The sequence below is a fragment of the Pezoporus occidentalis genome, unplaced genomic scaffold (assembly GCF_034315485.1).
Source record: "Pezoporus occidentalis ecotype Australia unplaced genomic scaffold, CSIRO_AGI_Poc_V1 ctg17, whole genome shotgun sequence".
Classification (NCBI taxonomy): domain Eukaryota; kingdom Metazoa; phylum Chordata; class Aves; order Psittaciformes; family Psittacidae; genus Pezoporus; species Pezoporus occidentalis.
Window position 1 is genome coordinate 1,744,073 of NW_026913531.1, and position 18,233 is coordinate 1,762,305.

At 41.7% G+C, this 18,233-nt stretch overlaps 1 protein-coding gene across 1 annotated transcript in view; it reads left to right on the forward strand.

Annotated features, from left to right (window-relative positions):
• The first annotated feature begins 13,893 nt into the window (after positions 1-13,893).
• RAB3IP (RAB3A interacting protein) overlaps positions 13,894-18,233 on the forward strand; it is a 34,193-nt gene continuing 29,853 nt past the window's right edge. Inside the window, exon 1 of the mRNA XM_062613717.1 lies at positions 13,894-14,017. The gene's annotated coding sequence lies outside the window, so the exon portion shown is untranslated. The remainder of the gene's footprint in view (positions 14,018-18,233) is intronic.

Below are 18,233 nucleotides of genomic sequence, written 5' to 3' on the forward strand. Positions count from 1 at the left end.
TTCCCAATCTCTGACAAAAGTGTAAGCTAAGGCTAAGGCCTGAGAAAATACTGGTTAATGACCGTCACACTCCTTTGCTTCTGGTTGATGCTGACATGGCTGTGACAGTCCTGCTGTATAAGAAATGCCTGCTGGAGCTTTAAGAAGGCTGCTGGCAAGGAAGCCATGTACAGAACATTGCTGCAGCAAGCACACAGCTAAGAGCTGTACGGAGTCATCAGGGCAAAGAGATTCCTGTGGCATCTGTTCCTCTGCCTTTACTGCAGGGCAGCGGTCTCATAGGGGTGTTACAGCACTGGGGATGGAGACACACCAGGCACAACTGTCCCATGTCTTCTTCCTCCCCCCCCACTGCTGTCCACTACATGCCTGTGTCAAGAGGCAGCCTGGCGGCAGTGTCAGGAGGAACAGGGTACCCAGTGGGTGCTTTGTGCAGAAAAGATTGACCTGTTATACAGTGGTTTCATGGACACTTGATTTCCTGGCCTCCTTCAGGTAGCAGCAGTCAAGCTTGGGTGGGGCTGCTTCCTTATGGCAAAAATCCACACCCCCCCTCCGCAGGCTCTTTCATGCAGCCTCCCTCCAAATCGCCTGACAGTGAACCCCCGTTGCTACATGCTGCTCACCACTGATGAGCTTTCAAAAATGGGGATAGATAGATTGTGTTGGGATAGCAGGCATTAGCTGGGCAAGGCAGCCTTGGGCAATTTGACAGGAAAGGGGACATGGGTTCTCTGCAGCATTATCTGCCTAGAGTTATCCAGCAACAAGCCTGGACTAATTCCCAGAGATTCAACAATTTTTAAAAATAATTCTGATGATTTATTCCAAGCTGTCACAGTGAAGACTTCTCCATCAAACACTGAACTCGCAACAGACTGAAGAACAGAGCGACCTGCAGTATGTGACATGGTACTAAGCACTGGAACTCCTCTCTCACACTTCTTCATAACCCTCTTTCCGCTGAATTTGTTGAATGAGCCAATCTATGCTACAAAGAGTCACCTGGGCAATCTGAGTGTGAAACACTTTAATACACTACTTAATGAAGAGGCACATTCAAAAAGGATGCCAACTGATTAACTGGCTAATGGGCAGCTGATGTGTGCAACATAATAGAGAAAATAAATAAATACATATTTTTGAAGGAATAAAGAAGACAAAGTTCCATAAAGGTTTGGCTTTGTATTGCTTCCCCTCTGCTATGTGACTGTTTCTACCATAAGACGTATAGATAATTGCAACCACTTATTAGATTTTTGAACAGAACCAAGTCCACTGCAGAACATTAAGTCTTACAGCAAATTCTTAAAATCTGATAGTAATGAGCAAAGACTTGCAAACCGTTGCTAGAATTTACACTATAAACCACTAATTTTTTCACCTTCATATTGAAGAAATGATTTTGCTGATCTTGGAGACCATTAAAAATCTATATGAAGTCTTATTAGGGACTTCTAATCTTCAAGCCATGATAGGTAATACTTTGTTAAGACATTCACACCTTTGCTATCACATGCAATTATCTTTAATAGGCGTCATATTGCAAATAGCACAAAGAAATTATGTTCATATCCACTATGTTCCTGAAAGGTTAACAAAAAAAGGATGGGTTTGCAAAGTGTGTAAAATAGTATTTCACATTTGCAATGAATAGTTTAATTTTATCACTTCTTGTCCTTTTTCTGACCTTTCCTGGTGGACATCCTTAGAAAATATTATTGCATTATGAAAAACAGCAAAAGAAGTTATTTTGTTTTACAAGTGTATATCATAGACAAGAATTTGAGAGGTCTCATCTACAGAAATAGTTTTCAGAAGTTCCTGTATATGCAGCTCTACTAATGATCACTGCTAATGGTGTATTTTGGATTTATGTTCTCTTGATGTGCTTTGGACACATACAAATTGCACAGAGACAAAAGCATTTTAGTGCTGTGTAACTAGACAGGTTTTGCTAATATCATCCACAGGTGTTTAGCAAGATAGTGCAGTGTAGCAGATGGTAGAAATCCATCAGATACAAGTTATCTTTCTGATCCACTTTGCTCTTCATTTTTGTGCTCATTTACACTGGAAGATTTCTGGAATTCATACTGTGCGCTAGTGAAGCTTCAAGCAAACAGTCCAGTATGTGTAACAACAATGTTAATGTCAATATCCAAAGAAATACCATAATAACTAGGCGAAAATGGGGTTTGAACAGCATGAAAGAATTTTCTTCTTGAAAGAAGTGAATTATTACAGTGTTGGGAAGAGGGCAATATTAAAGAAGCTGCTGTCAGATTTTCTCAGATGATAATATATTGATTTTTGTTTTATTTTTCCATTTACTGTCACTCGCTACTGGAACTCCTGTCTTAAAGAAATCAGTAAATTAACATAAAATGCCCTCTGCCTGTAGAATGAGCATGTAGAGAGCTGTAGAGAATGTGTGATACCTTGCAGTCTCTTTCATGAGAGAAATTGCAATAATTAAAAGTTAATCTACTGGTAGAGATACCACCGTACTTAGCATCACCCAGTGTGGACTGTGGAAATATACTCTAAAGGAGGCTCTTTTATCTCTGGAAGTCACATGGTAGAATACTTCAGAGGATTACAAACGAATTTGTCCTCAGGATAAAGCCTGCTGCCCCAACAGATCAATTCTCTGAGTAATGTAAAATCACATTCAGAAGCATTTTGTTTTGCAACTTCCTTGCCATGAAACCAACATAATTTGTTATGTGGTAGTGCTGAGTTAGAAATTGGAAATATTATTATTACTGTGACAGTTATCAGCCTCAGCAATTCTTTTATTGCCAGAAGGCACAGAGACACAGGCAAACTGATGTCACAGCATGGGACTTGTCAGGTGGAAGACAGGATCAACACAGCAACCAGGAATAAGGTGTCCAGGAACTGGGTTCAAAAGTCAGTGCCTGGATTGACTGTGGGAGCTTTCTTTTAAGACCTGCCTCTCTGAAGTGCTGCCTACCTTGTCCATCTGAAACAAGTTGCGTGGGTTAACTAATACACACTAATGTAGCTTCAGCTTAAGTGAAAGCTGAATGGCCAAAAGGGCAATCACAGAAGCAAAGGTGCCTGATGTTGTTCTATGGTCTGTTTTTAAGGAAGTTAATGTCATTCTGCTTCACAAGATGACCAGGGTTTCAAAACTACTTGTATAATGTCAAACATTTAATATTAGATAATTCCCTTGTTTGCCTAAAAAGGCAGCTGATTGCATAACTATTTGCATCACCCTCCTTTTGCACACACAGGTTGCTGCAAAACTGTGATTTCCTTTTTTAATGAGGAAGTTATGTTAACAGAATTTTGTACTGTTGTGGACATGGAAGAATACTTATGATTGATAAATGTTCTGTGCTTCATAAGGTATATTAATGTCTCCTGCATTTCTTAGGAAGTTAGATTTGAGAAACAAGGATCTCACATCAGAATGTTTCTTTTATAAGAATACCAAAAGTGTTTATTTGTATTAGAGTTAATAATGCATCTTTGTACAACAGGCATGTTTGTGCTCTCAGTCACTATTTTTGAGGTATCACTAGAAGCATCGTAAGGTCATGTTCTTTTTGGCTTAAGGAGCTTGGTTTTCAGTGAGCAGTATTATATCTCTGAGAGTAGCAAATGATAACTCCTGTTACCTGTATGGAAATACAGTAATAATAATAATAATAAAAATAATAACAACAACAACAGCAATACATAACAATGGACAATACACATAACAGTACAACTGAACCATTCTGTTTCTCCCATTTAATAGTTAATGAGGACAGCTTTGCTTATTCTTCGAAGAAATTCTCTGTGCAGATGTATTTTGATTTGTGTAAATTAAAAACCACCTGTAACAATGGCAATCCAGATTAACGCATGACTTTAAGAGAAAAACACTGCAGCAACGACTGATGCAAACTGTGGTGCAATTTACAATATGCAACACTGTTAGATATACAATTAAACCATGATGCATCTGACTGGAGAAACTATACCCTTCATTATCTGTAATCAAATTAAAGGGACCTTCAAACCAAAATGTAGAGCCATGAATGCAACCAGAACTGTAAGGATGGAGGATTTTCATGAGCTATGTCTTGGGCAGGGAGATTTGTGAAATTATCTACTTGTATGAAATGCAAAGATGAGACAGAAGAGATTCAAAGAATGACATAGAGGCTAATAACAGGCAGAAAAGCATTTGCAGGGAAAAGTGTTTAGAAAAGGCAAGTTCTTTTTAGTTAGGTATTGTCTGGAATGGACTTGGAACAGTACTGCTGTGTTTGTGAGAATAGGATTATTGGTAATTGAGCATAAAAAAGGATTACATCAGGATTGCTGTCCACCATCCATTTGTTTTTGTAAAGTGAACAATTCACGTAAGTTCCTTATCTTATTTAGCTAGTTCTAGTTAAAAAACAAAACAAAACAAAACAACAAAACCTAATAATATTTATTGCTATTAAAACTGGAGCCTGATATACATGTGAAAAGGATGAAACTGAGGGCTTTTCTCTGTGATTCAGGTGGTCCTGCCAATCCTGTATGAAAGCTAGCTTTGGCTTTCCTCCCTTGCATACTTCAGTGCTAAACCTTTCCCTCAGAACTTTCTTTGTTCACTTACAAATATTGAATAAGAAGGAAAAAAGAAAAAAAAAAAAAAGAGTAAAAAAAGAGAAAGTAGCATCCAAGAAAAAGAACAGTGAGTTTAGTGAACCAACAGAGATAAATAACTAGCCTTTCTTTCTTCTATGGACAACAAACCATTTCTGCCTCACCTGCCACAAACCCTCCCATTCTCTGCTTTATGCAACTTTTCACTTAAAAAATGCCCAAGCAGCCTGGGTAGCTTTTGCAAAACATGCACTAAGCTGTGTTTGTTTACCTTAGTTCAGAATCGAAAGTCTCATTGCTTCCTCAGACATGAGGTTTAGTCTCTGAGCCTAGAGCAGGTGAAACAAACCCTAGACTTGTCATGTCACTGCTGAGCCGGTACATGGCCCAGAACACAGACAGGCATCAAACGGTCCTACGCAAGGAATTTAGTCTTCAGACTCCTCTGAATAGATCCATGCTTTGACTGTTTTACTGAGGTGATGGAAAACTTTTCCTGCCATGGTGGGTGTGCACACATTTCCAGTCAAGGTAAGTAACACAGATATAAATGCTAGTGGAAACAAGATTCCTGGGGGGCCTGACTTTTAAGGTCACTTTGGAAGGTGCAACAGAGTAATCCTTCTCTTTTGTGGAACTGAACTGCTCTGGTTTCAATACTATTTCGTTATTTTTTACCATCGACTCAACAGAGTAAAGGATTCCAATAATTTTTCAGAAATGCCTCTCTGCTGCATTGAACTTGCAGAGCACTGCCACCATGAGTGTGCTGAGATGGAGAAGGCAGAAAGATGCAAGTAGAAGAAAAGGCCACCCTAAACTGGGAGGTATTCCTATGCCCACTGGAGTGATGTCCATACGAACTAGGTCATGCTGGACAGAAGATTAATAACAGTATTTCTATCACACAGGGAAATGACTGGTACCTGCAAAAATTTTCCCATAAGACCAGCTCACCTCACAGAGCAGACCGTAGCAATAACTGGCAGCCTTGGTTGAAGTCTGCTCTTGAATCTCTGGGTCATTGTGAAAAATAAAGAAAAACTGAAGCCCATTGAAGCCACATCTTCAATTTTATAGCAACTTTGGTCTGAAAGAATGAAGACCATTATAAAAATAATTATTTAAACTTTATCACGTGACAGATGTTTTGGGGAAGGAGGAAGAAATATCATGAATTTCAGTTTAGAGATGAATAAATTAAGGCACAGGAAGGGTAGCCAGGTCCAAAGCAGATTTGTGAATAAAACATAGGATTCCAGAATCCTCGACCTATGCTTTTCATTGTTATTATTCAGAGTACTTGGTGGAGTTATTTTCAGAGTCTTATCAGGTAAAAGGATTCTTGAGCTTTAACTATAGTTTTTTTCAGATCTACAAAGTTTGTTCGGCTTTTGGGGGGTTAACTTTTGGGTGAAAATGTATTTTGTATTTTTATTTTCTGATTTCTAAGTACAGGTTTGGCGTTGCTGCTGTCTTCCAACTAGAGATGAACATGTTGTACTATTTTTAATCACATTCTGGATCCGTCCCTGGCTTGCTTCTAAAGATAAACGAAACCACATGTCAGTCCTTACATAAGTTGGTAAGGCTATTTCATATTCTTTTTTTTTGTTTGTTTGTTTCTTCTGCTTAGTACTAAGTTACATTTATAAGAACCTTCAGAAAGCCTAGAAGCATTATTTATTTCTTATGCAACAGCAGAATCTGCCCACATGGGCAGCTTATTCGTAGAATCAATCTTATGGCCAAAGTGGAAAACTGTAAACTAACATGCTTGAAGGGGAAATTTCTTTTTAATCCTTGTCATTTAATAGCTAATAGAGAATTTATATTCTTTATTCATTTGGATCGTCCCTGGTTAGTCTGTGTTCTGTGTAGTCCTACAAAGGTTGTTTTTTTTTTAACACAGGAAAAAATTTGCCATTCTTATTATATTGCACCAATGAATTCTGCAGGTTGTATATAGATGATATATGCTGTGTATAAAAGGAATTTATTCCCCAAATTTATAATTATTTTGTATTCAAGTCTTGACTTCTGATTAAGGAATACAGGGTTTTAATGAGCATCTACATTTTAGACATAATTTTAAGCTTCTTTTTCTGATGCTGATATAGCATGTTGAGAACTCTAACCGAGGAATTATGAAAGTGGTTTGAGGTTTTGATGCTGCAACATATTATTTAAGGACATCATCTGAGTCATTCCAAGACAAATGTGAAAGAATCAATATATATGATATAGATAGAGGTTGGTAAGTCTTTTGAAATATCTTCCTATGACATCTCATAGAAAAAGAGGGACACACTGTCTAGCATAAACTACTGCAAAGACTGATATAAAAACCAGGCTCATACTATGGTTTTGGATGGATAGTTGTTAAAGTATATCATCTCATCTCAAAGAACCATTCTCAGCTGGACAGGGTGCTGGGCCATCTTTTCTAGATTGTGCTTTTCCAAGAGAGGCTGGAAAACATGATCATTAAGGTCCCTTGGAACCTGATATTCTATGATTCTATGATTCTAGTTCTCATAAAGTGAAATACTTTAATTAATGACTTGGCTGATCTATTTGACAATGCATTTATCAAATATGTAAAATACTAATGGCCTTTTTTTTTAAAAAAAAGAGCAGAATATAGCTGCAAATGAAGGTGCTAAGTCAGTGTCCATCATATTTGAAAAATCATGGCAGTCAGGTGAAGTTCCCGATGACTGGAAAAAGGGAAATATAACCCCCATTTTCAAGAAGGGGAAAATGGATGACCCAGGGAATTACAGACCAGTCAGTCTCACCTCTGTGCCTGGCAAAATCTTGGAGCAGATTCTCCTGGAAGGCATGCTAAGGCACATGAAAAACAACAAGGTGCTTGGTGACAGCCAGCATGGCTTCACTAAGGGGAAATCCTGCCTGACCAATTTGGTGGCCTTCTATGATGGGGCTACAGAACTGATGGATGGGGTAGAGCAGTTGATGTCATCTACCTGGACTTGTGCAAAGCGTTTGACACTGTCCCACACGACATCCTTGTCTCTAAATTGGAGAGACATCAATTTGATGGATGGACCACTCGGTGGATAAAGAACTGCCTGGATGGCCGCACTCAAAGAGTTGTGGTCATTGGCTCAATGTCCAGCTGGAGACCAGTAACGAGTGGTGTCCCTCAGGGATCGGTGTTGGGACCGGTCTTATTCAACATCTTTGTCGCTGACATGGACAGTGGGATTGAGTGCGCCCTCAGCAAGTTTGCCGATGACACCAAGCTGTGTGGTTCGGTTGATAGGCTGGAGGGAAGGAATGCCATCCAGAGGGACCTTGACACGCTTGTGAGGTGGGCTGATGCCAACCTCATGAAGTTTAACCATGCCAAGTGCAAGGTCCTGCACCTGGGTCAGAGCAGTCCCAGGCACAGCTACAGGTTGGGCAGAGAAGAGATTCAGAGCAGCCCTGCGGGGAAGGACCTGGGGGTGCTGATTGATGAGAAAATGAACTTGAGCCGGCTTCAGTGTGCGCTCACAGCCCAGAAAGCCAACCGTATCCTGGGCTGCATCAAAAGGAGCATGACCAGCAGGTCGAAGGAGGTGATCCTGCCCCTCTACTCTGCTCTCGTGAGACCTCACTTGGAGTATTGTGTGCAGTTCTGGAGTCCTCAACATAAAAAGGACATGGAACTGTTGGAACAAGTCCAGAGGAGGGCCACGAGGATGTGGGGACAGGGGACTGGAGCACCTCCTGTGTGAAGATAGGCTGAGAAAGTTGGGGCTGTTTAGTCTGGAGAAGAGAAGGCTGCGTGGAGACCTCATAGCACCTTCCAGTATCTGAAGGGGGGCTATAAGGATGCTGGGTAGGGACTCTTCATTAGGGACTGTAGTGATAGGACAAGGGGTAACAGGTTAAAACTTAAACAGGGGAAGTTTAAATTGGTTATGAGGGAGAAGTTCTTTCCTGTTAGGGTGGTGAGGCACTGGAATGGGTTGCCCAGGGAAGCTGTGAATGCTCCATCCCTGACAGTGTTCAAGGCCAGGTTTGACAGAGCCTTGGGTGATATGGTTTAGTGTGAGGTGTCCCTGCCCGTGGTAGGGGCCTTGGAACTAGATGATCTTAAGGTCTTTTCCAACCCTAACTATTCTATGATTCTATAAGATTAGAGTTCAATAAAAACCAATGGACATAATCGAAAGTTCACAAGTAAGGTCATACACAAGTTGGGGAAAGACTGCTTAAGCAGCATTCTGCTGCCATAAGAAAAAAAAGCAAGGGATCTTTGCTGGGGTGTATAAGCAGGTGTGTGATATGTTAAAGGCAGTGCTGTTCAGACCGTAGCTGGAGTGCTGTGCCTGGACTTGAGCATTGTTCTCCTACAATGAGGAGATGAGGACCGGAAGGAGGAAGCTCAGAGAGAATAATAAAAAACAACTGGGGGTTTAAAACCCATCACCTGTGAGGAAAGATTAAAATAACTGTGTTTATTCTTTGGCAAAATTGAGGGCATAGATGATGCCATCAAACACCCTGAAAATTGCTGCTTCCTGCATCCTCTTAGATAAGCTCATTACCTCTTGTCCTCCACTGCAACAAAGGAGATAAGGTTAGACTTTGGAAAGCACTTCTGACTCCAAGGTTAGTTTGGCACTGGAATGCACCAGTAAGGGAGGCTGTGCTGTCTTCCATCACTGGAAGTTTTGAGAAAGAGTTTCAAGATCAGTTAACATCAATCCTGCCTATTTGTTATTATTTTGTGTTTATTTTAGAGGGTAGATTTAATAATTACAGCTTATCCAGTATTAAAAAGGAAAAAAAAAAACCCACAATGAAAGAAACTTGTAGGAAGTATCATAGGGAAGTAGAAAATAAGAATTCAACATTTGCCTGCTTTATTTGCCCATGAAATTGTTGAGATATCCTCCCCCACCACACGTTTGAGTGTCTACTATAAAGAGAACAACTATCTCATTCTTTTATTTCTCTCAACCTGTAGGAGGAAAAATTTGATTAGCTGTTGGCATTTGTGTTTGTATATAGATGAGAAACTTTAGTTAAATTCAGATCAAAGAAAAATGATGTACTTAGTTTCTTTCAAGTCCTGCAGCCATTCTTGCCTTCAACAGAGAAGCCTACTAATAGTCTGGGGCTACCTTCTCCAAAACACTTGTCTGTTGTGCTTTATACTCCCTGAAGCAGTATTCCTAGGTCCAGCGGATTGTAACTATTAGCAGCCTCACTAGAAGACTTTCTCTTGGGTGGTTCAAATGCAACAGAAGACCTGGGCCAAGAGAGATGCAGTTCAGAGGGACTCTGTGCAGTGCAGGAACTATTCGCAATGGTGTTTACCACATTTTGCACAAGTATGACTGGAGAGAAGCTACGCGAGTGAGACTACCAGTTGTTAGTACACAGATTACTGGAACCAAGTCTGTGCCAAGGTACCCGTCTGCCTTTCTAACTAGCTACAGAATAGGAATTTCTGATCTGGGGCATTTAACCATACCAAGGAGTTCAAAAGGAACAGATAAACTGATTGAACAAACTGAGTGAATAGATTTGATGAGAGCAGCAAATACTAATGTCCATTAGAAAAAAATGTGGTTTCAGCAAAGTCCGTACTCCAGATTTTGTACATTGTGCTGTTTTGTTGAATGCTTCTTTCAGATTACATCTATGTAACCAGAGACAACACCCATGGCGTATATTATTCCACCAAAGCTGCAAATTGCATAGCATTTCCCACTGGCAACAGTGTTTCCTCTCACGTAGAACAACAGTGATTCATGGTTATATTTCTAAAAGGACTTCCAGTTTTCCTGGTTGCCAGGGACCTGAGGGCACTGAAAGGCCTTAATCATCCTGATTAGCCTCATCTGGAGCCCCTACTCAGCCAGCATCTTCCCATTGTGGGCAGGGATTCCAGGCCTCCATTTAAGCTCAGGCCCAGGCCACCAGGTTTTGACTGTGCTTTATCTTGGATAAGTCTGTCTTGTTTGTTCCTTCCTTGGAGGAGCCTCAGATCTACATTATAGGTGTAGCTCTACATATAGCTGTCTAGTTCTGTCTCTTACTCTTCCTGGTAAAAGACTTCCTGGTAAGGCTTCCTGGGTGGATCCTGGACTTGATTTGACATGTCACCTTGTGTGATGGTCACTAGGTGTATGACTAAGTCTGTTACTATCACCACCTTAGCCCTGCTCTTGACTGTGCCCTCACTGATGGGATTATCCTAGGCTTCCAGCTGATGATGCCTGGAGGAACAGCCCTGCTTTGACACTCATGTGCAGCTCAGGAAGGAACCAAAGGATGGGTAAAAGTACTCCTTTAAAACAGATTAATGAAAAAAAAATGCTTACTTTTCATTTATGTCTCCGAATTTAATCCAGATTGTTTCAATTTTTAACTTTAAGCGTGTAAATTATATTTTTTGTGGTTTGTTACTGCCTGACTTTTTAAAGTATTACGTACAACAAAATACAGGAGTAATTTGACAAAATAAATCTGTTGGTGATTAATTTTAGCATAATCAAATGTCTTTGAACTGTGTAGCTTTTATTTCTTGAAATGCAAGATGTTTAATCTGGTTAAGACAGCAGACTAATGCTAAATACAGTCATTGTACAGGATTAAGAGCTATAGGATTACAGATCCTAATTATAGGCTTTTATCAGTTTACTATGTTTTAACGCATTGTTTTCAACTTCTGACTCCACTTGGCATGTCTCTTTTGCAATCATGTTTTTAACGACCTTTCTGATGAACCTTTTAATTTGGCAAACCTGTATTCTGAGAGCACTGCTTGGGTTCTAGTGCATATCAGTATTAGCAAATTAAATAATTTCAAAGGTTTTCAAACTGTTTTCAGAAAAGCTGTAGATGGTGATTTTCTGTAGCCATTTTTTGCTTCCTGATGAGACAAGGAGGCATGGTAATATGTATATAAAAAATGTTGCAAAAGAATTTGCAAAAGGACAGAAAAAGGGGGGATTTGAGACAAGGAGGCACAAAAGTACAAAATGTAATCAGTTCTAAGTAATGTTAAGTTTGATGGCTTTTTAATGGAAAATAACTGCGGTGCTTGAAGGTAGTTGACATAGTTTCAGGCCCTCAGGACCTCAGTACAAAAGGTGTGAGAAAAGCAGAATAGAAGGACAGGACCTGGGGATGGGGGGTATCTGGGACTAGCAGATGTCCAGGGTGGGCACAGATAAACTAACTCATAAGTAAAGGGACAGGATGATTGCTATGCTTGAGGTGTTAATAAACCCATTAAGCTGGTGTAAGCATCTACTAGGAAGTATCCCGGACTAGCAGATGTCCAGGATGAGAGCGGTTAAACGAACTGATAAGTAGAAGGCCGGGATGATTGCTATGTCTGTAATGTTAATTAAGCTTGTTGGGAAAAGTAAACGACCCTTAAAGACCACCACATTTCTGTATGCATGCCGGAAACTTTTTGGAAAATGATGTAATATGCTCAGTGCCCATATAAGGATGACCTGTATAGCAATTCGGGGACACACGTTAGGAGGAGCTATCCCCCGTGTCTCCCGCCGCCGCAATAAAGAATACCTGCTTGTCAACTGAAACTCTGCTGGCAAGTTTGTTCCCGGAGTTTTCTCCGAATCACTGAGCCCTCTTGTAGTCGGGTGTAGTTTTACATACTCAAAAGGAATTTAGAAGGTCTTAGTATTTACAGTTAATATATTTACTTAATGATGGATGGCATTGATACATTTGCCTTTTGACATCTCTTTGTCATATTATTTTTACCCCAGTGAACTTCTTGCTTAGCTAACGCTGTGTGAATGTGCCACAGTGAACTTTATTTGTCTATGGCTATGTCCTGTAGTACTGGCCAAACAGGATTCTTTCACATTCAGTGGAAACCTGTCAAGATAATTAACGTTTCCATTATTGACTGGAATGTGGCCTAGATTCCTTGACTGTTGAATGGTAGGAGATCTTGTTTACAACAGTTTTTTTTTTTTTTTTTTTTTTCTGCTAAAGCTCCTTACCACTGCAGTTCGTGGCTCACTTCAGCTGAAACTAGCAAGGCAAGTACATCGTCCAACCAATACTGCTGTCATTGGAAGCATATTTTTTGCCACAGTAATCAGAGCAGTGGTAAAATGTAGACCTGTTTATAGCAGCTTTCCAACATTTTGCCTACTGTTCTTAAAAGCACAGGAAACACTGAACAGTAAAGACCAGACTTCTAAAGGAAAAAAAAATAAAGGCTCGTTGTTAACCTCTGAAAGGCAGGAAGATTGTCCCAGCCACCCTGCTTGTGTCAAGGTGGCAGTAATGACAGCTTAAGGGCATAGGCAAGCCAAGATGAGAGGTAGTAGTAATGTCTATCAGACAAACTGGTAGAGCTGGAAGCCCACATCTTTTTAGCAGGTGAGCTCTATTTTTGCACTTTATGTGGCCTTATTTCACAAGTCTCCTGTATATAAATTACAGTTCAGTCTTTAATTATTACATACATTAGGCAGGCTTAGAACCTGATTTGGAGCACTGCGTGCCCTGTGAATGAAAATCAGTGGATAATGAACTGTCATATATTGCATTTTCTCATTTTTAATCGTGTAAGCCTGTGCCTTTGTTACCGTGTGCCATTAAATACAGAATTATTAACATCCTTGTGTTTATCACAGCAACAAAATGTTCAGTTTTAACAGCCCTGTCCTTGCCCGCCCTTGAACAGAAGCGGTGTTTTAGCTAACACTCTTTCAGTGGAGGCACAGAAATTTTAGCCGATGTCTCCTGATGTCATGACGTGTTTGCAGGCTGTCCATTTGCTCCCTCCTTTCTTGTGAAACGTGGTGCCTGATTGCACTTCTGCCCTCTTCTGTGTCACCCGTGACTCTCTGGTACCTTTCCAGCCAGGCCCTAAGGAAACAGCATTGAGTTATCAGTATTTAGTTTAATTGATCTAACAGGATTTCATGGACAGCGTTTGCTGTGGGCTGCTCTGGCACCACAGGCAGAGAAGGGCTGGAGGCTGCCCCGATCCATCCTGGCCGTGCAACGTGCTTGCTTTTCCTCAGTCTCTGGCCAGACCTCCTGGCTCCTGAAACCCCGACCGCCTGATGACTCTGAGGAGCGTGGAAGGAAAAGCCTTCCCGAACACCTCCCTCCGCAGTGTTCTGTGTCACGGGTGGAGGAGGGCATGCAGGGACGCTGCTCTGACCGGCTTTGCCCCGGCTCCAGGGCTAGGACGGGGTACCGCGGGGTCAGTTACCCCCACCCCGCTAGGGGGCAGTGGCGGTTGCGGGGTCGCACACACCTGCCCCCGCACCCCGCTGCGGATGGTGCGCATGCGCGGCTGCTGGCGCCCCGCCCCCCCAGGTTGTGTGAGGGGACGCGGTGCGGCGGCGGCCGCTCTCCCGGGGCACGGCAGGTATGTGGCGGCGGGGCTGAGCGGCAGAGCCCGGCGGGCGGGACGGGGGCGGCCGGCCGGGCTGCGGGTCCCCGCTGCCGCTGCTGCACCTGCCTGGCGCCGCGCTGCCGGGAGCCTGTGCCCGGGCGGGCGGAGTCAGCGACGCCTGGGAGGGCTGCCGCTTGCCGTGGTGCGATGGCCGGGCTTCCCCGTCGCACGTCTCCTGTGGGGGCTGGGGGTGCCCCTCGGAAGAGCGCGGGGTCAGCGGGCGGCCCGGGCTGTGCCACTGTGGCCGTCCCCGGCGGGAAGGAGCCGCTGGCACGGGCTCCGTCGGGGCTTGCGTGCCTGCGGCGGGGGCAGCCGGCGGCGCGGGTGCGCTTGGACCCAGAGCCAGCCGCCGTCGAAGGCAGAGCTGCGCAGTAGTTCTCGGGGTCACCCTGGATGGTGTCAGGCGCACCTGCCCCGGGAGAGCTGCCGGCAGCGTTGGACAAAGAGCTGTAGTTGCACGCCGGGGCCGGTGACTCGGAGCAGCCGTCCTTCCCTCAGAGCTGCCAGCGCGGCGGTGGCGGGCTGGAGGCGGTTTAGGGCCCGTGGGGAGGGGCGGCCGGGCAGGAGTGGCTGAAGTGCGGAGAGGAAGCTAAGCCGGTGCTACAGATCGCTAAGCCGGTGCTACAGATCTCTCGGCCGGTGGGGAGGGAGGCGCGGGGGAGCGGCAGGGCAAGGCAGGGCCACTCGGTAGGTCCACGAACTTCGCCCCACTCCGTCTAGGCCCAGGGCGGCGGTGTCGACGGGTGCCGAAGGCAGCGGGTTGGGGGTCGGAGGGGAGTTTTGTTTCGTGGGACTGTGGGGCTGTGCTCGCCGGTAGCGTTACTGGTTGCGTTAAGATCTTAGAGCAATATTGAGGATAATACCTGGTAGCCGATAAGTAGTCTTGTAAGCTATAGTAGTTAAGCAGCGGGGATTTCAGTTACCCTGAATTTCGTAATGTGACAGAGTGACTCTCGGAAAGGAAATTCTGGTTACGAGTTGATTGCAAGTGATGAGCGGTGCAGAAATTTGTGCTGCCTAAGTGCTGATGCTCCACTAGTTCCCCGAGAGTCGCAGGGCTCTGGAAGCAGGACACCGAATGGCCAAAGCCTTAATGATGCCCTCGATGCTCGTCTTGCTGACAAAAAGCAACAGTGGTATCATCGGTTTGAGAGCGTTGTCTGTTCTGTTTGCAGATAGTGTAACAAGCTTTATATTGGTTGTTTTGACGGCTGTGTTCATTTGTAAGCATGTTCTTAATATAAAAAATATTAGAAATATCAAAAACGGTCATCTAGATAGCAAAAATAATTAATCTTCCACAGACTTGCCATAACTGTGAAATTACCAGCTTCTCTTTTGAAGCAGATGCAAGGTTATTTGGTTATTCAGTCTAGAAGCATGTATTGGCACCTACCATCTGTTCAAATATTTGTATGCTTTGGTAAAATGTAGGGCAAAACCTAAGGTCTTGCTGCTTTAATGTTTTTATTGTTGTTTTTGTTACAAATCTTTTTAATGAGTTCTGGGAAGGGTTAATCTTGGGCCTTCTATATTTGTGTCTTGGCAGTCATTAATCTGCTGTGCTTGGTTAATGTTACCTAGTGAGCAAAGAAGGATAAATAATTTACTGTTCTCATTATGCTTTTAATAAATAACAAATGGGAGTGGACCTCACAGCTGTGCCTGTAATCTTGTTACACTATATTTAAAAGGTGCTTTTTTTCTTTTCTGTAGGGAAACAGTCACAATAAGCCTTTTGATTATAGATTGCAGCTATCTTTGTAGCTTTTATTGACTTGATGTAAAATTCATGTAAAATACCAGATGAGCTGGTCTCACTGTTTGTTCCACTTAATGTTTATGGATTTTCCCAAAAAGGAAATGTGTACTTTGGATTTTTATTTTTAAGACCCTTTTTAATATGGCATTTAAAATCTTGTCTTACTGTAGCTTGACTATAACTTATATTAGACGCTTCAATAATAGGCTAACCATGTTTTTCAGAAATTAAGAAAATGTTTCTTTAAATGCACTTGGAGATGCATTTAGAAAGCTTTGCATATCATGAAAATTGTGACCATTTTTACTTAATTAATTGTGTTTGGTGCTGACTGAAAACGAGAGGGTCTTTAGGTTCAAGTCTTGGCAAGAATGACGCTGCAGTCACAGTCACTGTGGACAGGCTTAAACTTGAGATGGGATTCTGAAGTTGTTTCCAAGATAAGGCAGAACAGTGCTCTATCTTAAAAAAAGAACAGTGTCTGCAAAGAGAATCGTATTTGCAGTTAAATTAGCTTGATTTAGGTAGTTGTGAACTGAACAGCATTATTTGAATGCTTGTTTACAATAAAAGTTTGAAGTATCCTACCTTGCAAACCACTGATTTTTCTGTAGTAAGAGGTGTACTATGTGCCAGACTCTAAACCATGTTTATTTATAGATTTCACAAGCACTTCATAAATATAGGTTGTAGAATCTTGTGTGCTGCTTGTTTCTGTGAGACACTTGCTGCCCGCACTTTACTTTTCCTAGTTGAAGATATGCTTGTAATAAAGTTTTAAAGAGTTTTTTCTTTTTAATCATCAGTTCAACGCAACAAAAAATCTTCTATAAAGTCTTGTTATCACATAGACTACATGCTGCTTTTAAAATGGTGTGAAATAGTGTTTTAGATGTCTAATGTGAGATTAAAGAACAGAAAAAGACCGGCATCATAGCATTATATGACAACACTCCTGGGAATGCCATAGAAAAATATTCTCCTGTTGAACCAAATGTGGTTTCACTAGCTCTTAAATTCTGTAGACTTGCCTAGCTTACAGTTTACCTCCTGTTTACCATCTTGCCCAATTTACTATCTGTTGGTAAAAATGTAGTGTAAGGTCACCTGCAGATTACAAGTAGAATATGCAAAGACTGGAGTAGGTCAGTGCTTTCTTTTCTCGTGCATCTTACCAGTTAAAAAAAAAAAAAAGTTGCGAGTTTGGGCTACATAATTGCAAAATTGTAAAGGCGGGAATTGTTTTTTGCTCTCCTTAAGGGAATTCCTATGCCAAATCTTGACTTGTGTTTGTACAATGAACTAGCATTCTAACTTCTCTGTTTAAACTTGGATTCTGTGGCCCAGCTTAAATATAAAACAGTTTATAAAAAAAAAAAAAATCCACCAAACTTCGTCCTGTGCCAACATCTGATGAATATCTCATACTGGATAGCTGTAAGTGAATTGGTTTTGAATTTTAAATTAATGTGCATATATGCCTTACAACAGTTTTACTTCTTAGGCTGTTTGCTTGCATCTCATAGTTATAGGTATGGCATAGCAGTACTTAATTGAACTGCTTCTTTAAAACGTATTTATTAGTCCTCTAATTCCTGATGGAGTTCTTTTAGTGCTTAAAACATATTACACTCCCGACTGTAAAATGCCAAATATTTTGAATTATATTTGTTTTTTTTTAACCCACTGAGGATAATGCAGGCCCAATGGTGGGCTAATGCCAGTCCTTTTGAGGAACTGCTACAGAAAAATACACTTTCCCCCCACCTCCCAAATTAACTAAAGCAAATATTGGAGTCTAATAGGGGAAGTCCTTGAGACTTCATTACATTTTGAAAGGCCTGCTGTGTGAAGATTAAAACACTATAGCAAATAATCACCTTTTTTTAGTAAATGCTAACTAGAATTTACTTTTCATCACAATGCTTAGAAACAGTAACTTCTTTTTCCTTATGTGATTTCCTTCCCCCCCCCCCCCCCCCGCCCCTTAGCAGGTAACCATTCTGTTATGGTGCTCTTTACTATTAAGGCGAAAAATGAGATTTTTTTTTTAATGCATGAAATGTTTGGCGTTGGCATTGCTTTTAAACAGGCTATAACAGGAGATTGTTCAAACTTGTCATCTTCAGCCTGTTTTGTATTTAAAAGCAGTCTGTGAAAGATGAACTCCAGAGTTTGTAGCAGGCATTTTTCAACAATACTTTTTTTTTTTTTCCTCATCCTTACCAGAAGCCATCACAAATTACAGCTTTTCAGGGAGCTTTTAAATGTTTACTGTTGACTGCTTTGATTCAGGCAAGTAGCTGGACCCCTCTTAGAGTAATAACAGGAAAATTAGATTAAGCAGTTTGATTTGACTGCTGTTGAAAATGTTCGCTGTTCTTGATTCCTATTAGAAGCTGTAGAAATGTGTTAAAGTGGCTGTTG